The following is a 25530-nucleotide window of genomic DNA, read 5'->3' as shown; positions in this document are numbered from 1 at the left end:
GGCGGGGATGGAGCCTTTTCATTATTATACAAAGATATCTTAGTATTCTCTAGAGTTGTTTAGGTGTAACAAGATTCACTTATGTAAGAAGAATCATGCAGTTGCAGCCATAAAAAAGAATGAAATCATGTCATTTGCAGGGACATGGATGAAGCTGGAAACCATCATTCTCAGCACCCTAACAAAGGAAGAGAAAACTAAACACCTCATGTTCTCACTCATAAGTGGGAGTTGAACAATGAGAACACATGGACACAGGGAGGGAAATATCACACACCAGGGCCTGTTGGGGGGTGGGGGGCAAGGGGAGGGAGAGCATTAGGACAAATACCTAATGCATGCGGGGCTTAAAAACTAGATGATGGGTTGATAGGTGCAGCAAACCACCATGGAACATGTATACCTATGTAACAAACCTGCACGTTCTGCACCTGTATCCTGGAACTTAAAGTAAAATAATAAAGAAAAAATAAATAAAATAAATAAAGTTAAAAGATGGGGCAAAAAAAAGAATCATGCAGCTGATAATTTAAAATACATATTTTATGTACAGACCTATTCTAACATGTCTTACTTACAACTTAATTTGCTTTCTCAATGGAGCTCCTTAGAAAATCTCCCAAATAGAAATTTGCATAGACAATATTTTCTGAATCTGCTCCTGACATTGTAATATCAGTGGAGACCGAAATTAGTCAAGTTTAATCTGAGATTTAATCTGTATGTGATTTACTAAGTGAAAATCAAAATCGAACAGACTGGGAACACTGTGAAGGCTTCCTAAGGGTATTTTGGAATCTCTTTGTTCTAGATGAGACATGATCTGTGCCCAATTTTTCTCCTATCTAGCCTGTTTTTGGTGGCCAGTGGCCATATTCATATTGTCACGTAAGGCCATGAGCAGTGACTTGTGGGGACAACAGCCAAAGCCAAGCTGTCTCAAATAATTAGCATGCTTGTAGATTAGTTCATCTTGTAGATCCAATATCTGAATTTTAGCGTAAAGACAATAAGTGAAGAATCCTGCCAGCATTAAATTTGAGCAAACTCCAATTAAAAAACTTCCTATGGAGTTACTTGCGGGCGGAGCAAGATGGCCGAATAGGAACAGCTCCAGTCTCCAACTCCCAGCGCGAGCGACACAGAAGACCGGTGATTTCTGCATTTTCAACTGAGGTACTGGGTTCATCTCACTGGGGAGTGCCGGACGATCGGTGCTGGTCAGCTGCTGCAGCCCGACCAGCGAGAGCTGAAGCAGGGCGAGGCATTGCCTCACCTGGGAAGCGCAAGGGGGAAGGGAATCCCTTTTCCTAGCCAGGGGAACTGAGACACACAACACCTGGAAAATCGGGTAACTCCCACCCCAATACTGCGCTTTAAGCAAACAGGCACACCAGGAGATCATATCCCACGCCTGGCCGGGAGGGTCCCACACCCACGGAGCCTCCCTCATTGCTAGCACAGCAGTCTGTGATCTACCGGCAAGGCAGCAGCGAGGCTGGGGGAGGGGCGCCCGCCATTGCTGAGGCTTAAGTAGGTAAACATAGCCGCTGGGAAGCTCGAACTGGGTGGAGCTCACAGCAGCTCAAGGAAACCTGCCTGTCTCTGTAGACTCCACCTCTGGGGACAGGGCACAACTATACAACAACAAAAGCAGCAGAAAACTCTGCAGACGCAAACGACTCTGTCTGACAGCTTTGAAGAGAGCAGTGGATCTCCCAACACGGAGGTTGAGATCTGAGAAGGGACAGACTCCCTGCTCAAGTGGGTCCCTGACCCCTGAGCAGCCTAACTGGGAGACATCCCCCACTAGGGGCAGTCTGATACCCCACACCTCACAGGGTGGAGTACACCCCTAAGAGGAAGCTTCCAAAGCAAGAATCAGACAGGTACACTCGCTGTTCAGAAATATTCTATCTTCTGCAGCCTCTGCTGCTGATACCCAGGCAAACAGGGTCTGGAGTGGACCTCAAGCAATCTCCAACAGACCTACAGCTGAGGGTCCTGACTGTTAGAAGGAAAACTATCAAACAGGAAGGACACCTACACCAAAACCCCATCAGTACATCACCATCATCAAAGACCAGAGGCAGATAAAACCACAAAGATGGGGAAAAAGCAGGGCAGAAAAGCTGGAAATTCAAAAAATAAGAGCGCATCTCCCCCGGCAAAGGAGCGCAGCTCATCGCCAGCAACGGATCAAAGCTGGATGGAGAATGACTTTGACGAGATGAGAGAAGAAGGCTTCAGTCCATCAAACTTCTCAGAGCTAAAGGAGGAATTACGTACCCAGCGCAAAGAAACTAAAAATCTTGAAAAAAAAGTGGAAGAATTGATGGCTAGAGTAATTAATGCAGAGAAGGTCCTAAACGAAATGAAAGAGATGAAAACCATGACACGAGAAATACGTGACAAATGCACAAGCTTCAGTAACCGACTCGATCAACTGGAAGAAAGAGTATCAGCGATTGAGGATCAAATGAATGAAATGAAGCGAGAAGAGAAACCAAAAGAAAAAAAAAGAAAAAGAAATGAACAAAGCCTGCAAGAAGTATGGGATTATGTAAAAAGACCAAATCTACGTCTGATTGGGGTGCCTGAAAGTGAGGGGGAAAATGGAACCAAGTTGGAAAACACTCTTCAGGATATCATCCAGGAGAACTTCCCCAACCTAGTAGGGCAGGCCAACATTCAAATCCAGGAAATACAGAGAACGCCACAAAGATACTCCTCGAGAAGAGCAACTCCAAGACACATAATTGCCAGATTCACCAAAGTTGAAATGAAGGAAAAAATCTTAAGGGCAGCCAGAGAGAAAGGTCGGGTTACCCACAAAGGGAAGCCCATCAGACTAACAGCAGATCTCTCGGCAGAAACTCTACAAGCCAGAAGAGAGTGGGGGCCAATATTCAACATTCTTAAAGAAAAGAATTTTAAACCCAGAATTTCATATCCAGCCAAACTAAGTTTCATAAATGAAGGAGAAATAAAATCCTTTACAGATAAGCAAATGCTTAGAGATTTTGTCACCACTAGGCCTGCCTTACAAGAGATCCTGAAGGAAGCACTAAACATGGAAAGGAACAACCGGTACCAGCCATTGCAAAAACATGCCAAAATGTAAAGACCATCGAGGCTAGGAAGAAACTGCATCAACTAACGAGCAAAATAACCAGTTAATATCATAATGGCAGGATCAAGTTCACACATAACAATCTTAACCTTAAATGTAAATGGACTAAATGCTCCAATTAAAAGACACAGACTGGCAAACTGGATAAAGAGTCAAGACCCATCAGTCTGCTGTATTCAGGAGACCCATCTCACATGCAGAGACATACATAGGCTCAAAATAAAGGGATGGAGGAAGATTTACCAAGCAAATGGAGAACAAAAAAAAGCGGGGGTTGCAATCCTAGTCTCTGATAAAACAGACTTTAAACCATCAAAGATCAAAAGAGACAAAGAAGGCCATTACATAATGGTAAAGGGATCAATTCAACAGGAAGAGCTAACTATCCTAAATATATATGCACCCAATACAGGAGCACCCAGATTCATAAAGCAAGTCCTTAGAGACTTACAAAGAGACTTAGACTCCCATACAATAATAATGGGAGACTTCAACACTCCACTGTCAATATTAGACAGATCAACGAGACAGAAAGTTAACAAGGATATCCAGGAATTGAACTCATCTCTGCAGCAAGCAGACCTAATAGACATCTACAGAACTCTCCACCCCAAATCAACAGAATATACATTCTTCTCAGCACCACATCGTACTTACTCCAAAATTGACCACGTAATTGGAAGTAAAGCACTCCTCAGCAAATGTACAAGAACAGAAATTATAACAAACTGTCTCTCAGACCACAGTGCAATCAAACTAGAACTCAGGACTAAGAAACTCAATCAAAACTGCTCAACTACATGGAAACTGAACAACCTGCTCCTGAATGACTACTGGGTACATAACGAAATGAAGGCAGAAATAAAGATGTTCTTTGAAACCAATGAGAACAAAGATACAACATACCAGAATCTCTGGGACACATTTAAAGCAGTGTGTAGAGGGAAATTTATAGCACTAAATGCCCACAAGAGAAAGCAGGAAAGATCTAAAATTGACACTCTAACATCACAATTAAAAGAGTTAGAGAAGCAAGAGCAAACACATTCGAAAGCTAGCAGAAGGCAAGAAATAACTAAGATCAGAGCAGAACTGAAGGAGATAGAGACACAAAAAACTCTCCAAAAAATCAATGAATCTAGGAGTTGGTTTTTTGAAAAGATCAACAAAATTGACAGACCACTAGCCAGACTAATAAAGAAGAAAAGAGAGAAGAATCAAATCAACGCAATTAAAAATGATAAAGGGGATATCACCACCGACCCCACAGAAATACAAACTACCATCAGAGAATACTATAAACACCTCTACACAAACAAACTGGAAAATCTAAAAGAAATGGATAATTTCCTGGACACTTACACTCTTCCAAGACTAAACCAGGAAGAAGTTGAATCCCTGAATAGACCAATAGCAGGCTCTGAAATTGAGGCAATAATTAATAGCCTACCAACCAAAAAAAGTCCAGGACCAGATGGATTCACAGCTGAATTCTACCAGAGGTACAAGGAGGAGTTGGTACCATTCCTTCTGAAACTATTCCAATCAATAGAAAAAGAGGGAATCCTCCCTAACTCATTTTATGAGGCCAACATCATTCTGATACCAAAGCCTGGCAGAGACACAACAAAAAAAGAGAATTTTAGACCAATATCCCTGATGAACATCGATGCAAAAATCCTCAATAAAATACTGGCAAACCGGGTTCAGCAACACATCAAAAAGCTTATCCACCATGATCAAGTGGGCTTCATCCCTGGGATGCAAGGCTGGTTCAACATTCGCAAATCAATAAACATAATCCAGCATATAAACAGAACCAAAGACAAGAACCACACGATTATCTCAATAGATGCAGAAAAGGCTTTTGACAAAATTCAACAGCCCTTCATGCTAAAAACGCTCAATAAATTCGGTATTGATGGAACGTACCTCAAAATAATAAGAGCTATCTATGACAAACCCACAGCCAATATCATACTGAATGGGCAAAAACTGGAAAAATTCCCTTTGAAAACTGGCACAAGACAGGGATGCCCTCTCTCACCACTCCTATTCAACATAGTGTTGGAAGTTCTGGCTAGGGCAATTAGGCAAGAGAAAGAAATCAAGGGTATTCAGTTAGGAAAAGAAGAAGTCAAATTGTCCCTGTTTGCGGATGACATGATTGTATATTTAGAAAACCCCATTGTCTCAGCCCAAAATCTCCTTAAGCTGATAAGCAATTTCAGCAAAGTCTCAGGATACAAAATTAATGTGCAAAAATCACAAGCATTCTTATACACCAGTAACAGACAAACAGAGAGCCAAATCAGGAATGAACTTCCATTCACAATTGCTTCAAAGAGAATAAAATACCTAGGAATCCAACTTACAAGGGATGTAAAGGACCTCTTCAAGGAGAACTACAAACCACTGCTCAGTGAAATCAAAGAGGACACAAACAAATGGAAGAACATACCATGCTCATGGATAGGAAGAATCAATATCGTGAAAATGGCCATACTGCCCAAGGTTATTTATAGATTCAATGCCATCCCCATCAAGCTACCAACGAGTTTCTTCACAGAATTGGAAAAAACTGCTTTAAAGTTCATATGGAACCAAAAAAGAGCCCGCATCTCCAAGACAATCCTAAGTCAAAAGAACAAAGCTGGAGGCATCACGCTACCTGACTTCAAACTATACTACAAAGCTACAGTAACCAAAACAGCATGGTACTGGTACCAAAACAGAGATATAGACCAATGGAACAGAACAGAGTCCTCAGAAATAATACCACACATCTACAACCATCTGATCTTTGACAAACCTGAGAGAAACAAGAAATGGGGAAAGGATTCCCTATTTCATAAATGGTGCTGGGAAAATTGGCTAGCCGTAAGTAGAAAGCTGAAACTGGATCCTTTCCTTACTCCTTATATGAAAATTAATTCAAGATGGATTAGAGACTTAAATGTTAGACCTAATACCATAAAAATCCTAGAGGAAAACCTAGGTAGTACCATTCAGGACATAGGCATGGGCAAAGACTTCATGTCTAAAACACCAAAAGCAACGGCAGCAAAAGCCAAAATTGACAAATGGGATCTCATTAAACTAAAGAGCTTCTGCACAGCAAAAGAAACTACCATCAGAGTGAACAGGCAACCTACAGAATGGGAGAAAATTTTTGCAATCTACTCATCTGACAAAGGGCTAATATCCAGAACCTACAAAGAACTCAAACAAATTTACAAGAAAAAAACAAACAACCCCATCCAAAAGTGGGCAAAGGATATGAACAGACATTTCTCAAAAGAAGACATTCAGACAGCCAACAGACACATGAAAAAATGCTCATCATCACTGGCCATCAGAGAAATGCAAATCAAAACCACAATGAGATACCATCTCACACCAGTTAGAATGGCGATCATTAAAAAGTCAGGAAACAACAGGTGCTGGAGAGGATGTGGAGAAATAGGAACACTTTTACACTGTTGGTGGGATTGTAAACTAGTTCAACCATTATGGAAAACAGTATGGCGATTCCTCAAGGATCTAGAACTAGATGTACCATATGACCCAGCCATCCCATTACTGGGTATATACCCAAAGGATTATAAATTATGCTGCTATAAAGACACATGCACACGTATGTTTATTGCGGCACTATTCACAATAGCAAAGACTTGGAATCAACCCAAATGTCCATCAGTGACAGATTGGATTAAGAAAATGTGGCACATATACACCATGGAATACTATGCAGCCATCAAAAAGGATGAGTTTGTGTCCTTTGTAGGGACATGGATGCAGCTGGAAACCATCATTCTTAGCAAACTATCACAAGAACAGAAAACCAAACACCGCATGTTCTCACTCATAGGTGGGAACTGAACAATGAGATCACTCGGACTCAGGAAGGGGAACATCACACACCGGGGCCTATCATGGGGAGGGGGGAGGGGGAGGGGGGAGGGGGGAGGGATTGCATTGGGAGTTATACCTGATGTAAATGACGAGTTGATGGGTGCAGCACACCAACAAGGCACAAGTATACATATGTAACAAACCTGCACGTTATGCACATGTACCCTACAACTTAAAGTATAATAATAATAAATAAATTAAAAAAAAAAAAAAAAAAAAAAAGAGCGAGGAAAAAACAAAAAACAAAAAACAAAAAAAAAAACTTCCTATGAGTTTGTAGACAATCTTAACTATTTAGCATTAGAATCTCTACTATAAAGAATTAGAATTTTGGGGGTACGCCCAAGATGGCCGAATAGGAACAGCTCCAGGCTCTAGCTCCCAGCGTGAGTGACACAGAAGATGGGTGATTTCTGCATTTTCAACTGAGGTACCGGGTTCATCTCACTGGGGAGTGCTGGGACAATCAGTGCTGGTCAGCTGGAGCAGCCCGACCAGCGAGAGTTGAAGCAGGGTGAAGCATCACCTCACCTGGGAAGCACAAGGGGGAAGGGAATCCCTTTTCCTAGCCAAGGGAAACTGAGACAGACAACACCTGGAAAATTGGGTAATTCCCACTCTAATACTGTGCTTTACCAAGGGTCTTAGCAAATGGCACACCAGGAAATTATATCCCACACCTGGCCTGGAGGGTCCCATGCCCATGGAACCTCCCTCATTGCTAGGACAGCAGTCTGAGATCTAACTGCAAGGCGGCAGCAAAGCTGGGGGAGGGGCACCCACCATTGCTGAGGCTTAAGTGGGTAAACAAAGCCACCAGGAAGCTCAAATTGGGTGGAGCACACTGCAGCTCAAGGAGGCTGGCCTGCCTCTGTAGACTCCTCCTCTGGGGACAGGGCATAGCTAAACAAAAAGCAGCAGAAACCTCAGCAGAGGTAAATGCCCCTGTCTGATAGCTTTGAAGAGAGCAGTGCAGTGGATCTCCCAGCACGGAGGTTGAGATCTGAGAACAGACAGACTCCCTGCTCAAGTGGGTCCCTGACCCCTGAGTAGCCTAACTGGGAGACATCCCCCACTAGGTGCAGACCGACACTGCACACCTCACATGGTGGGGTACACCCCTGTGATGAAGCTTCCAGAGCGAGAATCAGACAGCAACAATATCGCTGTTCAGCAATATTCTATCTTCTGCAGCCTCTGCTGCTGATACCGAGACAAACAGGGTCTGGAGTGGACCTCAAGCAAACTCCAACAGACCTACAGCTGAGGGTCCTGACTGTTAGAAGGAAAACTAACAAACAGAAAGGACACCCACACCAAAACCCCATCAGTATGTCACCATCATCAAAGACCAAAGGCAGATAAAACCACAAAGATGGGGAAAAAGCAGGGCAGAAAAGCTGGAAATTCAAAAAATAAGAGCGCATCTCCCCCTCCAAAGGAATGCAGCTCATTGCCAGCAAAGGAACAAAGCTGGACGGAGAATGACTTTGACGAGTTGAGAGAAGAAGGCTTCAGTTGATCAAACTTTTCAGAGCTAAAGGAGGAACTACGTACCCAGCGCAAAGAAACTAAAAACCTTGAAAAAAGAATGGATGAATGGATAACTAGAATTATCAATGCAGAGAAGACCTTAAAAGAACTGATAGAGATGAAAATCATGACATGAGAACTACGTGACAAATACACAAGCTTCAGTAACTGACTCGATCAGCTGGAAGAAAGAGTATCAGAAATTGAAGATCAAATGAATGAAATGAAGCGAGAAGAGAAGTGTGGAGAAAAAAGAGTAAAAAGAAATGAACAAAGCCTCCAAGAAGTATGGGATTATGTGAAAAGACCAAATCTACATCTGATTGGTGTGCCTGAAAGTGACGGGGAAAATGGAACCAAGTTGGGAAACACTCTGCAGGATATCAACTAGGAGAATTTCCCCAACCTAGCAAGGCAGGCCAACATTCAAATTCAGGAAATACAGAGAATGCCACACAGATACTCCTTGAGAAGAGCAACTCCAAGACACATAATTGTCAGATTCACCAAGTTGAAATGAAGGAAAAAATGTTAAGGGCAGCCACAGAAAAAGGTCAGGTTACACACAAAGGGAAGCCCATCAGACTAACAGCAGATCTCTCTGCAGAAACTCTCCAAGCTGGAAGAGAGTGGGGGCCAATATTCAACATTCTTAAAGAAAAGAATTTTCAACCCAGAATTTCATATTCAGCCAAACTAAGTTTCATAAGTAAAGGAGAAATAAAATCCTTTACAGACAAGCAAATGCTTACAGATTTTGTCACCACCAGGCCTGCCCTACAAGAGACCCTGAAGGAAGCACTAAACATGGAAAGGAAAAATAGGTACCAGCCATTGCAAAAACATGTTAAAACGTAAAGTCCATTGATGCTAGGAAGAAACAGCATCAACTAGCCAGCAAAATAACCAGCTAATATCATAATGACAGGATCAAGTTCACACATAACAACATTACCCTTAAATGTAAATGGACTAAATGGTTCAATTAAAAGACACAGAATGGCAAATTGGATAGTCAAGACCCATCAGTTCGCTGTATTCAGGAGACCCATGTCACATGCAGAGACACACATAGGCTCAAAATAAAGGGATGGAGGAAGATCTACCAAGCAAATGGAGAACAAAATAAAAGCAGGGGTTGCAATCCTAGTCTCTGATAAAACAGACTTTAAAACATCAAAGATCAAAAGAGACAAAGAAGGCCATTACATAATGGTAAAGGGATCAATTCATCAGGAAGAGCTAACTATCCTAAATATATATGCACCCAATGCAGGAGCACCCAGATTCATAAAGCAAGTCCTTAGAGACTTACAAAGAGACTTAGACTCCCATACAACAATAATGGGAGACTTTAACACCCCACTGTCAACATTAGACAGATCAACGAGACAGAAAGTTAACAAGGATATCCAGGAATTGAACTCAACTCTGCACCAAGTGGACCTAATAGACATCTACAGAAGTCTCCACCCCAAATCAACAGAATATACATTCTTCTCAGCACCACATCGCCCTTATTCCAAAATTGACCACATAGTTGGAAGTAAAGGAGTCCTCAGCAAATGTACAAGAACAGAAATTATAACAAACTGTCTCTCAGACCACAGTGCAATCAAACTAGAACTCAGGACTAAGAAACTCAATCAAAACCACTCAACTACATGGAAACTGAACAACCTGCTCCTGAATGACTACTGGGTACATAACGAAATGAAGGCAGAAATAAAGACGTTCTTTGAAACCAATGAGAACAAAGACACAACATACCAGAATCTCTGGGACACATTTAAAGCAGTGTGTAGAGGGAAATTTATAGCACTAAATGCCCACAAGAGAAAGCAGGAAAGATCTAAAATTGACACCCTAACATCACGATTAAAAGAACTAGAGAAGCAAGAGCAAATGCATTCAAAAGCTAGCAGAAGGCAAGAAATAACTAATATCAGAGCAGAACTGAAGGAGATAGAGACACAAAAAACCCTTCAAAAAATCAATGAATCCAGGAGCTGATTTTTTGAAATGATCAACAAAATTGATAGACAGCTAGTAAGACTAATAAAGAAGAAAAGAGAGAAGAATCAAATAGATGCAATAAAAAATGATAAAGGGGATATCACCACTGACCCCACAGAAATACAGACTACCATCAGAGAATACTATAAACACCTCTACACAAATAAACTAGAAAACCTAGAAGAAATGGATAATTTCCTGGACACATACACTCTCCCAAGATTAAACCAGGAAGAAGTTGAATCCCTGAATAGACCAATAGCAGGCACTGAAATTGAGGCAATAATTAATAGTCTACCAACCAAAAAAAGTTCAGGACCAAACGGATTCACAGCTGAATTCTACCAGAGGTACAAAGCTGGTACCATTCCTTCTGAAAGTATTCCAAACAATAGAAAAAGAGGGAATCCTCCCTAACTCACTTTACGAGGCCAGCATCATCCTGATACCAAAGCCTGACAGAGATACAACCAAAAAAGAGAATTTTAGACCAATATCCCTGATGAACATCGATGCAAAAATCCTCAACAAAATACTGGCAAACCGAATCCAGCAGCAGATCAAAAAGTTTATCCACCATGATCAAGTGGGCTTCATCCCTGGGATGCAAGATTGGTTGAACATACCCAAATCAATAAACATAATCCAGCATATAAATAGAACCAAAGACAAAAAGCACATGATTATCTCAATAGACGCAGAAAAGGCCTTTGACAAAATTTAGCAGCCCTTCATGCTAAAAACTCTCGATAAATTTGGTATTGATGGACCGTATCTCAAAATAATAAGAGCTATTTATGACAAACCCATAGCCAATATCATACTGAATGGGCAAAAACTGGAAGCATTCCCTTTGAACACTGGCACAAGACAGGGATGCCCTCTCTCACCACTCCTATTCAACATAGTGTTGGAAGTTCTGCCTAGGGCCATTAGGCAAGAGAAAGAAATAAAGGGTATTCAGTTAGGAAAAGAAGAAATCAAATTGTCTCTGTTTGCAGATGACATGATTGTATATTTTGAAAACCCCATTGTCTCAGCCCAAAATCTCCTTAAGCTGATAAACTGTTGGTGGGACTGTAAACTAGTTCAACCATTGTGGAAAACAGTGTGGCTATTCCTCAAGGATCTAGAACTAGAAATACCATTTGACCCAGCCATCCAATTACTGGAGATATACCCAAAGGATTATAAGTCATGCTGCTATAAAGACACATGCACACGTATGTTTATTGTGGCACTATTCACAATAGCAAAGACTTGGAATCAACCCAAATGTTCAGTGACAGACTGGATTAAGAAAACGTGGCACATATACACCATGGAATACTATGTAGCCATAAAAAAGGATGAGTTCGTGTCCTTTGTAGGGACATGGATGCAGCTGGAAATCATTCTCAGCAAACTATCGCAAGAACAGAAAACCAAATACCGCATGTTCTCACTCATAGGTGGGAATTGAACAATGAGAACACTTGGACACAGGAAGGGGAACATCATACACCGGGGCCTATTGTGGGGAGGGGGTAGCGGGGAGGGATAGCATTAGGAGATATACCTAATGTAAATGATGAGTTAATGGGTGCAGCACACCAATATGGCATATGTATATACATGTAACAAACCTGCATGTAGTGCACATGTACCCTAGAACTTAAAGTATAATAATAAAAAAAAAAGAATTAGAATTTTATTGAAAGGAAGTAGTTCACTAGTTATTTGAATTTTTAGTTTCAGTAGTAAGTGAAAGAAACCCTATTGAATTTGGTTGTTGCAGAACACTGAAAAAAATATTACTTTTGATTTTAAGAAATATTAGATATGATAGAACTCTTTTTCTTTAATGCCCAAGAGGTCACTATTTTTGAAGACCAAGTCTTATTGCCAACTGAGTATTCATTTTGCAAATTAACATTTAAATGTCTCTTTCTTTTGTACAAAATCTTGGGAAAACTTTACAACATCTAAAAGATGTTAGACATCAACGTCTAAAAGAAAAAGTTTTGGTGAAGATTGCAGAAATAAAAATATGTATTAGTGTGTTGGCCTCAATATCAGTGCTAGGCCATATCAAGGAAGTTATTTCTGTTATGCAACTTGTGTTTGTTTACATATCTACACATATACATATCTATTTTTTCTTATTGTTATGTGGTATGTTCTCTTGGGAGTAGGGCATTTCTACCGAAAGGAAAGTTCATTTATGTATTTAGAATTTACTTTTTTTGTTTTTAGACAGAATCTTGCTCTATTGCCCAGGCTGGAGTACAGCGGCGCAATCTTGGCTCACTGCAACCTCTGCCTCCTGGGGTTCCAGTGATTCTTGTGCCTCAGCCTCCCAAGTAGCTGGGACTACAGGTGGACACCACCAAGGCTGCGTAATTTTTGTATTTTTAGTAGAGATGGGGTTTCACTGTGTTGCCCAGGCTGGTTTTGAACTCCTGACCTCAAGCGATCCACCCATCTCGTCCTCCCAAGTGCTGGAATTACAGGCGTGAGCCAGCGTGCCTGGCCAGAATGTACATTTTTGATTGTGTAAATCATGTAAATGGTTTCTAACCCTTGCTTGGTCTCTACCTTTTCAGGCAATAATGCAAGCTTCCCAGAACCATGCCATACCCACAGAAAACCTTAAATACACAAATACACTTTCAGGAGACTCTTGAATCATATGGAGACATGTTAAGGAGTCTATGGGCCCCAGAACAAGAAGTCCTTAAACCGAAACACTCAACACACTTTTTTTTTTTTTTTTAAAGGCTTGTGCTTTTCTGACATTTAATAAAACTAAATTCCACATGACGGTGGCGAAGTCATAAAATACTTTGCCACCATGTTAAATATTCTTAAAATAAGACACATTCTTCTAATGTCACACTGAGAAATAGAGAACTAACATCATCATATATTGGCTACTGCATAGTAAATAACAAAATGTTGTAGAGAGTTAAATAAAAATCATCACAGTTAAAATATGCTTCTGTGAATATTTTGCCTTGTCCTGAAACCAAATTATTAATTGGTAAAAATTTGAGTTTTTAAAAATCTATCTAGCTTTTCAAATTTTAACATTAATATAATGTAGTATAAATTTATGTATTTTATATTACATGTGGGTTAAACATTTTTAAGTATTTGGCCATGTTATGTAATAGGAAATAGTAATATAGCATATATAAAATGAAATAGTCACATTTCCTCTTTTGAGAATTTCAAATTATCATAACTTTTTTGTTCAAGTAGGTTTTATACTTAAAAATGTATATATTTAAGTACAAATATATATATATTTAAGTATATATACATATTATATATATTTAAGTGTATATATACATATTATATATATATTTAAGTACAAATAAGTGTTTTTGGTAGAGTCGGGATTCCACCATGTTAGCCAGGTTGGTCTAGAACTTCTGGCCTCAAGTGATCCACCCACCTCAGCCTCCCAAATTGCTGAGATTACAGGCGTGAGCTACTGCACCAGGCCAGAATATTTAGATTTAAAAAAAAATCGTAGTACTTAAATTTTCTTGAATATCATAAAGAACTTTGTTATAACTTTTAGAGGATTCATGGAATGATACTTCTAGTATTACTTGCCATATATAAATATTAAATTATTTCACAAATAGTTTGAGTTAATTAATAACTTTTTATGTTTTTTTAGAGTGTATTCTTCAGAACACCAGTTCCTTAAAATGCTCAAAGTAAAACAGGTTCCATGATCTAAATAAGTTGAGAAATTCTGTACACTATTTCTCTTTTCAAGATTTATTGTGCACTTTCATAAACTGGGGGCTCTGAAGAGTCTTAAGGAAGCCAACCTATTAAGTCTATTACAGTGTTTTCCAAATTATTTGGACAATGAAACATGTAATAATAGCAGAATAACTATGCAGAAATAGCATCCTCGAAACTTATTCTAAAAGGCATAGACGTATAAGTTGAATTTCTTTTTGCCGTTTTCTTTGTCATTCAGGTTGTTTGTGTGGGTTTTTGAAAATAACACTGAAGTAGGTATCACCAAGACTGAATTACATTATATTCTGCTGCTAAGAAGCAGTTTGATTTTAAGTCATCCAATCCCTATGAGTCTCAATGTACTCACTGATAAAACAAGCGTATTATAAAATACTCTGGAATTCTTTTCTAAATCTCTGTTTTGTTATTCCATAATGTATACTTTATCCTGCTTTTCAAAGACATGGGCTTTTTCCAATTTCGTGAATCCCAGTTATTATCATAAGGCAGGGCACAATGTTTATTCAATGTAAATAAAAGGCTCCTAAAAGTATGTGAAAGAAACAGAAATCAGTTTAAGAATATTTTGTTCTGCTTATTAAAAATAATACCTACATTAGTGTTACAGCTCTTTTAGAATTTGGTTAGTGGTCTTTCTGTCTTTTTTTTTTTTTTTTTGCTGGAAAGCCCCTAAAAATAAAAAATAAAAATAAAAAAAAAATAACCTATATAATCATGGCTTTCAATAAAAGATATAGGTTGGTTTTTCTCTTGTATGATAAGCAATGTGGAGACAACTCATCCGGGGCTGAATCACAAGGCCAAGGCCAAAGTCTCTGCAATTCCATTAGTGTTTCCGTCATGTTGGCATGATGGCTGCTGCAGCTCCAGCCATAATATCCACCCTTCCAACAAAAAGAAAAAAGTGATAGTGAAAAGCAGGGGGTGCCTACAGGAATAAAATGATAATTTCCCAATTATCCCGAGCAGACTTAGTTTTGCTATCTCATTCAGCATGTAAAGAGTATCTAGCACATTGTAAGAACTCAGAAATATTTGTTGAATGACTCAAGCTCATAGGCCAGCTCTTTCTTCCATGATTATGCTCAGACATTACCAGGTTCAGAAATGTAGATTTCTTTCTCCTTAATCTAGGCCAGTTGATGAGTGAAATCCTGGTCCTATTGGTAAAGAAGAGAGCATTGTAGTCAATAGCAGTGTCTGCCACAAACTGTAGGTTTTTCTGAGGGCTGTGCTAATACAAACTACTTTTTTGAACAAACAGGAACATCTGTGGTGAAAAAGGGCAACAGATACTGACTCAGCCTCTTTGAGCAGTGTGGAAAGTTTTCTTCGTCAATGTCCCTTGTTAACTGCCAAATTGCCTTCCTTTTAAAAAGCAATCATAAATGACTGCAGGTAATATTAATATGACTTCAAACATCCTATGAAAGCATAGTGTAAACCTCAGTATATAAAAATATCCCAAACTTAGAACAAGATCTGTGAATGGAAAATATCAAATAGACTTTATTGCATAAGTAGACCAGTAAAATTTCATTATGAAAAGATGACAACAGGTATCCACACTATAATTGAAAACAGTGGTAAAAACAAAAATATCTCATAATTACAGAAAATGGGATTTGGGAATGAAAGAAAACTCACACTCAAAAATCTCTCTAACAAAGGAGTAAGTCATATCCACTGGTAGTAGCAGAAAGTAGTCTGAAATGCCACAGGCCTTAATTAATGAATTATATTTTATAATAATTTATGGTCAGCCAAGCATTTTTTACATATGTCATGCATCTCAGTGCATTTAATCTTCCCAACCACCTATAAAAGAATGACTGTAATCAGCCCCGTTTTGCACATGGTAGAAACTGAGGAAATGGGACAACTTGCCTGAAGTCATGTGTGCTCAAACATCATCCATTATGTCTGTGATTCCAAAATAGATACAGCATGATATGATAAAAAGGCTGTAGTCTTTTTCAGTTCAACTTAATACTAAAATGATGTTCATTTGCTCCCATCATAGGACAGTTCCTCGAAAATATATTTTTTTTTTTTTTACTGCAAGTTTACCTAGAATTTCCCTGGCTCCACTTTTTTTGGCTAAGCATTGGTTTTGGCCTTGGGTCACACGGTATAATCACACTTAGAATGTCCACGTGGAGAACCTGGCTTGGATGGCTCTGCCAATCCTCCCTCTCCTGGGCTTGAACATAACAAGAAGGAGTGGACCTAGGGTATCACACTGTTACCCAGTTTTAAATCTGTGCCCTTTTTTTTTTTTTTTTTTTTTTTTTAAATTTATTTATTATTATTATACTTTAAGTTGTAGGGTACATGTGCATAACATGCAGGTTTGTTACATATGTATACTTGTGCCATGTTGCTGTGCTGCACCCATCAACGCGTCATTTACATCAGGTATAACTCCCAATGCAATCCCTCCCCCCTCCCCCCTCCCCCCTCCCCCCTCCCCATGATAGGCCCCGGTGTGTGATGTTCCTCTTCCTGAGTCCGAGTGATCTCATTGTTCAGTTCCCACCTATGAGTGAGAACATGCGGTGTTTGGTTTTCTGTTCTTGTGATAGTTTGCTAAGAATGATGGATTCCAGCTGCATACCACCTCCTTCTCTTTCCCCAGTGTAATATTTCAGCGATCTTGTTTAGGCTATTTGTTTACAGGATTAATGTAGATTCCTAGGACATGTTATCTATATTATGCAAATGTTTCCAATTCTGAATTCATAGCATAAATAAAAAATTATCCAATTAATTTAATTTATGTCTCCAAAATTTATTAGAAATCTATTTTATCTCAGGCACCTGGTCAACTTCTGACATCCCAAAGATGAATAACACCTATCCCTTCCCTTGAGGAATTTTATATTCCATCCATATATCAATTGCACTGTTTCTGGTTGCTGGTTTCTGGTATTTTTCTGGAAGTTATTATTAATATTTCCTCTTGCTGAGAATTTTTACTTCTTAGTTTGCTGGTTAAATATGTATTGCTTGTCTGAATATTCACGGCCACTAACTTCCTTCAGTAGACCCTGGAAGACACTGAGCAAATAATATACAGCAGGAAAACCACAAAGTGGGCAGTGCATGGGACATTTCCCAGTGTAGAGCCTCTTGAATTATTCAGAAGAGCAATTTCTTGTGAGTGCTATCGGAGAGATGTAGTAGAGTTACCATATTAAAGTCTATATTCCTACTTTTGTAGATTAAAATTTGACACAAGAATAAGTAACGTTTGAAGTGAAACCTCACAAAATACCATTCACTGTGATACATTAAGAAGAATTGCCTAGAAGTGTTCAATTAGACTAAATTTAGTTGTTTCGATAATTAGCTAGAAGGAGGAGCTGTTTCAGCAGGAGTGGGTGTCTTACATGGAGGGCTGCAATAAAGCTCAGCTTCCCTGGAACTAGGCTTTTTTCCTTCTTGTGATAGGGAGGTAGGGGGTGGGAGACAACTCCAGATGAGGGCCCTGGACACCAGACCAAATTGAGGACTAGTTAAAACAAGGCTGGGGCAGAAGCACTTTTCCATAAGACATGCGCACAAGTGTGCCCTGTCAGTTTACCATTACCACAGCAACACCCAGAAGTTACCACCCTTTCCCTAGAAATTTCTACATAAACCACCCCTTAATTTGCATGTAATTAAAAGTGGGTACAAATATGACTGCTCTACTAGCTGTGAGCTGCTATTCTGGGCACCCTGCCTAGCAGGTAGCCTTGCTTTGTAAAGAGCAGTACCGCTGCTGCTACCGTACACTGCCGCTTCAATAAAAGTTTCTGTTTAACACTACTCACTAGTCCTTGAATTGTTTCCTGGGCGAAGTCAAGAACTTTGGGGCCTTACCGGTCCTGCATCATCAGGGGAACTGTAATTTCCCATGAATCCCAAAGTTCTCAGGGGTGGGCAGTTGCTTTTTTCCAGATGAGTCCTGTGGTTAGCTGGCACCCCAAATGCAGATTGCATGGCACCAAGCAGAGCCTTAATATCACCATTGTCAAAACTGTCTAGTCGAGCTTGCACTAGAGAAAGGGAGACTCTGAGGAACTAGATGTTCTTTCATTCAGGAAGCATTGCCAGTCATCGGGGTGAGTTAGTTTCTCTACCAGGAAGCTGTTACATTTTCTGATGTTCTATGACTTTAGCACATATCACAGTGTATTTTAATTACGATTTCACTTTTTGGCCTCCTCCCCATTTTGTGAAGTTCCACAAGGGCAGGGCTTGTGGTTAAGTAAGCATTGACTCCCAGATTCCTGGCAGTGTTTGTCATGTGAAAAATGCTCTATTAAGTTTTAATCAATTATAAATGCATTTAAGGGTGTGAGTTCTGCAATACAACTAACCGCCTCTTACCTGCTGAGTAGCCTGAGGCACAGTTAACCTCTTGGTGCATCAGGCTCCCATCTGGGAAATAAGCACAGTAATAGTAATGATCTTGTGATGTTGTGAGATGAATAAGTTAGTAGGAGGAATGATTTAAAGAAAACACTGTGTAGTTCAGGCTAATGAATGAGAGACAGCCTTAAGATGAAAGCGACATACAAATGAGGAAACCAGAGAAAAATGGAGCCACAACCAGTAGATTAAGAAGCCGAAGCTTCGACTCTCTTGAAACTTCCAATTCTATAATACATTTCCTTTCCAGTTGTTAAGTCAATTTTCTTTTAATTTTCTATTAAGTTGAAAGAATTCTGACTTATGTCACATTTGTTAGTATTTTCAATCTCACAGTTAAGAAATTAAAGTTCCTATGATTTAATTAGCATTTCTCTGCTAAATTAGTGAGACTAGACTCTCCACATTGCTCATTTTTTGTGGTCTTTAGTAAATTTTTTGTTGTTGCTGCTTTATGCTGACAATGTTCCTATTTGAGAGTGTTGTCTATTTTATGGATTCTTATTGATGTGTGTGTACATGTATATGTATGTCTTCTGGCCTATACAGCTGATTGTTGAACAACAATGGTTTGAACTGTGAGGGTCCACTTATACATGCAATTTTTCAATCAAACTCGGATTGAAAATACTGTATTCATGCAATGTGAAACCCTCATGTACTGACGGCTGTCTTTTCGTATCCACGGGTCTTATAGGGCCAAATGTGGGACTTGAGTATGCAGAGATTTTGGTTTACTTGGAGTCCTGAAACCAATCTCTCAATTATACTGAGGGACAACTGTAACACTTTTCTGTTACATGAGATAAGCTCTTTTTAAAAAGAGCTTTAAACCCTTAAGAGCTTAAGCTTCGGTCTATAAGTCTGAAGCTTAGTTTTAAACTATTTATAGTATAATTTGTTGTGCTGTTTTAATATTTTAATGAGACTTTTCCCCTTATTATTGCTTTTAGGGTCTCATTTAAGAATTTTTGCTCTTACTTTATGAAGATATTCTTCAAAGGCTTTAAAAGAGTTTTCTCTTGATATTTAGTCTTCTATAACACACCTGGAACTAATTTTGAGGTACACTATTATTGCTGCAAATTTATTGTTTTCATTACGGAAAGCCAATTGTCCAAAGCACTGTTTAATAAAGGAATTCTTTGCATGATTTGTAATGCCTTTGCTATGGGTCACCAAGAACCCATTATTTCATGGGTCTATTTGTGTTTTATTGATATATTTGTCTATTTCTATACCATCTTCATATTGTCTAAATTAGTATCATTTATATAATTAATAAATTTAATATAGCATATAAGTAAACCTTCATATTCACTAAGTCAAGGCATCTTATTTGTAAATCATCTCTATATATTAATTGGCTCTTCCTGTCAATGCATTTCAACCAATGTATTAATTTTTAAGTTCAGGTAAATTCACAAAATTTCACCATTCTAACCATTTTGAAATGTACAGGTTAGTGCTTTTGGCACATGCACTATGTTGTATAATCACCACCATTACCTAATTGTAGAATATTTTCATCACCCCCAAAAGAAACACTCTACCCACTGAGCTATTCCTCCTTATTTTCCTCTCTCCCAGTACATGTAAACCACCAATATGTTTTCTATTTTTATGGATTTGCCTATTCTGAACATCACGTATAAATTAAATTATATAATATGTGCTATTTTGTGTCTAGGTTCTTAGCAAAAGATTTTCATGGTTCATTTAGCATGTGTCAGGACTTCATTCATTTATGATGTAGCCATTGTATGGCTATACTACATCTTATTTATTGTTTTATCAGCTAACGGACATTGGGGTTCCTTCTACTTTTTGACTACTAGGAATAATGACGCTATAAATGTTCATGCACAGGTTTTTGTTTGAACATTTGTTTTCAATTCTCTTAGAAGTGAATCTGCTGTGTCACATGATAATTCTGTATTTTTTGAGGAACTACCAAACTCTTGTCCACAGAAGCTGCACTATTTTACTTTCCCACTAGAAACATATGAGTGTTCCAATTTCATTACATTCTTGCCAACATTTATTATTTTCTTTTTTTTTGCAGTTACTCTAGTGACTGTTAGGCAATATCTCATTGTAATTTTAATTTGCATCTTACTAATGGCTAGTGATGATTAGCATCCTTTCAGGAGTTTAATCATCCATTTGTACATCTTCTTTGGAAACATTTATATTCAAGTCCTTTGTCATTTAAAAATTGAGGTGTTTGTCTTTTTGTTGTTAAGTTGTAACAGTTCTTTTTATATTCTGGATACTAGACTCTTATAAGACATATTATTTGCCAACAGTTTTTCCATTCTGTGAGTTGCCTTTTCACTTGCCTGTGTCTTTTGATGTACAAATTTTTAATTTTGATGAAGTTCAATTTATCTCTTTTTTTTCTTTACTTGCTTCCATGTTTGCTGTCTTATTTAAGAAACCATTGCCTAACCCAAGGTCACAAAGATTTATACCTATGGGTTTGAGTCCTCCAAAGTGTTTTTTCTAGATCATTTGGTTATTTTGGGTCCCTTGAAATTCCATGTGAATTTTAGGAACAGTTAGTCATTTTCTTCATCAATAAATTGATGGAATTTTGATAGTAGATAAATGTGGGGAATATTGCCATCTTTCAATCTATGAACATGGATAACTTTCCATTTACTTAGGTTTTACTTAATTTCTTTCATTAATGTTTCATAGCCTTCAGTGTAATAGTATTTTAGCTGCCTAAAAATTCATTTTAAAATATTTTTTTCGTTTTGACAGTATTTTAAATGGAATTGTTCTTATAATTTTATTTTTAAAATGTTCATTGCTAGTGATTAGAAATACAACTTTTACATGTCACCCTTGTTTCTCTTAAGTGTGCTGAACTCATTTCTTACCTCTAATAGTTTTTTATTGTGTATAAATTAGTTGTTCTTATATATAATTCATCGTCTGTGAAACGAGATAGTTTTACTTCTTTCTTTCTAATTTGGATGTCTTCTATTTCTTTTTCTTGCCTGCTTAGAATTATTTCAGTGCAATGTTCAATAGAAAGAGCAAGAGGAGAAATTCTCTAGTTGCTGATATGAGGGAAGGCTTTTAGTCTTTCACCCTTAATTATAATGTTAGCTGTACATTTTTGGGTAGATGCCCTTCATTAGGTTGAGAAAGATTCTTTCTATTCTTATTTTTAAAGTATTTTTTTTTGCCTGTAGTCCCAGGTACTCGGGAGGCTGAGGCAGGAGAATGGCATAAACCCGGGAGGCGGAGCTTGCAGTGAGCTCCAGCCACTGCACTCCAACCTGGGCAACAGAGCGAGATTCTTTCTCAAAAAAAAAAAAAAGGATTTTTTTTTTTTATCATGCAAGGGTGTGAGATTTTGTCAAATGACTTTTGCATCAGTTGAGATGATGGAATGCTTTTTTTTCATTCTATTAATATCGCATATTATAATGACTGATTATTTTGTGTATTGAACTATCCTTGCATTCCTAGGCTGAATCCCACTTAGTCATCATGGTGAATAATTTTTGGTGTCAATTTGGCTAGAGCATGGTATCCAGATGTTTGATCAAACACTGGTATAGATGCTAATGTGAAGGTATTTTTTACTTGAGATAATATTTAAATCAGAAACTTGAGTAAAGATTACCTTCCATAATGGTGTGGGCCTTACCTAATACGGTAAAGGCCATAAGAGAAGACAGGTTGAGATTTTATGAGAAAGAAGAAATTTTTCTTCCAGAATGTCTTTGGACTAGAGCTGCAAAATCACATTAACCTCGAGTCTCCAGCTGGTGGGCCTATTGGGCAGATTTTGAACTTGCTAGATTCACAATTATGTGAGTAAATTCCTTAAAAATAAATATATGTTTCTACAAATACCCACATCCTATTGGTTCTAGTCCTCTAAAAGACCTTGAATAATACATTTCATAATCTACAGTTTTTTAATAAGATGCTGGATTCAATTGGCTAGTATTTTGTTGAGGATTTAGGCATCATATTCATAGGAAATATTGTTCTGTGATTTTCTTATAATATCTTTGTCTGACTTTGGTGTCAGGGTAATAAAGTCCTTATAAAGTGAGCTAAAAATGGTCCCATCTTTTTTTATTTTATGGAATTGTTTAACAAGGATTGATGCTAATTTTGTCCTTGACACATTTGGTAGAATTCATTAGTGAAGTCACCTGGTCCTAAGATTTATTTTGTTATTTTGTTGGATTGTTTTCTTTTTCTGCATTTCTTTTCTTTTCTCTTCTTTTCTTTTTATTGCTAATTGAACATCCTGCTGTAATAACAAGTTTTCTGTTTCTTCTTCAGTCAGTTTTGGTAACTTGCATGGTTTTAAAAATTTGTTTATTTTATGTAAGTTATTGAATTTTTTGGCATTCAGTTGTTCATAGAATTCTCTTATAATCTCTTTTATTCTAATAAGGTCTATAATAAAATCTCCATTTCCATTTCTGGTTTAGTAATTTGATTCTTCTGTCTCTCTTTTTTTATCAGTCTTGTTAAAGCTTTGTCAATTTTGTAGATTTTTTTCAGAGAACTAGCTTTTGTTTTCACTGATTTTCTTTATTGATTTCAGACAATTTAGTTTGCTTATTTCTGCTCTCATCTTTATTATTTTATTGCTTTTGTTTCCTTTGGGCTTAGTTTACTGCATTTTTTCTACTTTTTTAAGGTGAATGGTTAGGTTAGTGATCTGAGATCTTACTTGTTTAATGTAGGCATTTACAGATGTAAATTTTCCTTTGTGTACTGCCTTCATTATATCCCATGAGTTTCTTGTGATTTTTTTCTTTGGTTCATTGATTATTTAAGGGTGGATTATCTTATTTTCAAATATTTCAAAATATCCCATATTGCCTTCTGTTACTGATTTCCAATTTCATTTTATTTTGGTCAGAAAAGATACTTTGTATGATTTCAGTCTTTCAAAATTTAGTGAGACTTGTGTTGTGGCATAATATATAGTCTATCCCAGAGAATGTTCCATTGCATGCATATGTGATTTTGCTTGGTGGAGTGTTCCATAGATGTCTGTTAGGTTTAGTTGATTTGTAGTGTTGTTAAATGCTCTGTTTCCTTATTGATCTTCTGTCTGGTTGTTTTATCTATTATTGAGAGTTGTGTATTGAAGTTTCCAACTATTACTATACAACTATTTATTTCACCCTTCAATTCTATTAGTTTTGCTTCACGCATAGTAGGGTATTGCTGTTTGGTTTATATATATTTAAAATCATTATATCTTCTTGATGAATCAGTTTTTCCATTATAAAATATTTTTCTTTGTCACTCTGGAAAATTATGTCTAATGTCCATTTTACCTCTTTTGGTAATTGTATGAAATAACTTTCTCTATCATTGTACTTTTAACCTATTGTGTCTAAAATAAGTTTGTTTTAAATAGGACATAGTTTGATTTTTCATAGTGATCTTTGCCAATGTTTATCATTTCTTTGTATGACTTTAAGTTAATGTCTGGTATCCTTTCATTTCATCCTAAAGAATGTCCTTTAATGTTTCTTTGTCCTTTTTTTTTTTTTTTTTTTTTTTTTTTTTTTTTTTACAGGTAGTCACTGTATTTTATTGAAAAGCCTTGATATATATTTTTCTTCTCAGCTTTAACTGAACATAATATTGCCCAGTCTTAAAAGAAAACAGAACCACGACATTCCAAAAATGTCCACAGCCTCATGCCTCCCACAGTATGCCATTTCTTTCTCTCTCACATTAGTGTTTCTTGTCATGCAGTTCTGCTAGCAATGAACTTTATCAATTTTATTATTCTGGAAATGTCTTTATTTATCCTTAATTTTTGAAGGAAAGTTTTTTTCTGAATATAACAAGCTTACTTGACAGGTTTTTTTTCCACAGCACTATGAATATGTCATCGTATTATCTTCTGGTCTTCATAGTTTTCAAATGAGAAATCAGCTGTTAATTTTTTTGGAAGATCCCTTGTATGTGCTGTGTCATTTCTGTCTTTGTTTTTTGTCAGTTTATGATGTGTGGATCTTCTTGATTTGATCCTACCTATAGTTTTTAAGCTCCTTGGATGTGTAGATTAGTGCATTTCATCAAATTTAGGAATTTTTTTGCCAATTTTTTAAAATCTTGTTGCACCTTTTGTTCTCTTCTCTGATTCTGGAACTTCCACTATGTATATGTTGGCATGCTTGGTGGTTTTCTACAGGTCCTTTAGGCTCTGTTCAATTTTTTTTTTTCTGTTCTCCAGACTAGAAACTTTTTTTTGCTCTATCTCCAAATTTACTGATTCTTTTTGTCTTCTCTTAACTGTTGTTGAACCACTCTAGTGAATTTCCACTTCAGTTATTCTTTTTTTTTTTTTTTGAGACAGAATCTCGCTCTGTTGCCCAGGCTGGAGTGCAGTGGCATGATCTCAGCTCACTGCAAGCTCTGCCTCCTGGGTTCACACCATTCTCCTGCCTCAGCCTCCCGAGTAGCTGGGATTACAGGCACCTGCCACCATACCTGGCTAATTTTTTGTATTTTTAGTAGAGACGGGGTTTCACCATGTTAACCAGGATGGTCTTGATCTCCTGACCTCATGATCCAGCTGCCTTGGCCTATCAAAGTGCTGGCATTACAGGCATGAGCCACCACGCCCGGCCACTTCAATTATTCTTAACTCAGTATTTGTAGTCTGGTCCTTTTTATAATTGCTATCTTCTTCTATTTGTAAAAATACAGAAAATTTTATAATACTTATATCTCCTTATTGA

Source organism: Macaca nemestrina, chromosome 4, assembly GCF_043159975.1.
Source record: "Macaca nemestrina isolate mMacNem1 chromosome 4, mMacNem.hap1, whole genome shotgun sequence".
Lineage (NCBI taxonomy): Eukaryota > Metazoa > Chordata > Mammalia > Primates > Cercopithecidae > Macaca > Macaca nemestrina.
The sequence above is the reverse complement of the archived record's forward strand: the minus strand, read 5'-3'. Positions refer to the sequence as shown.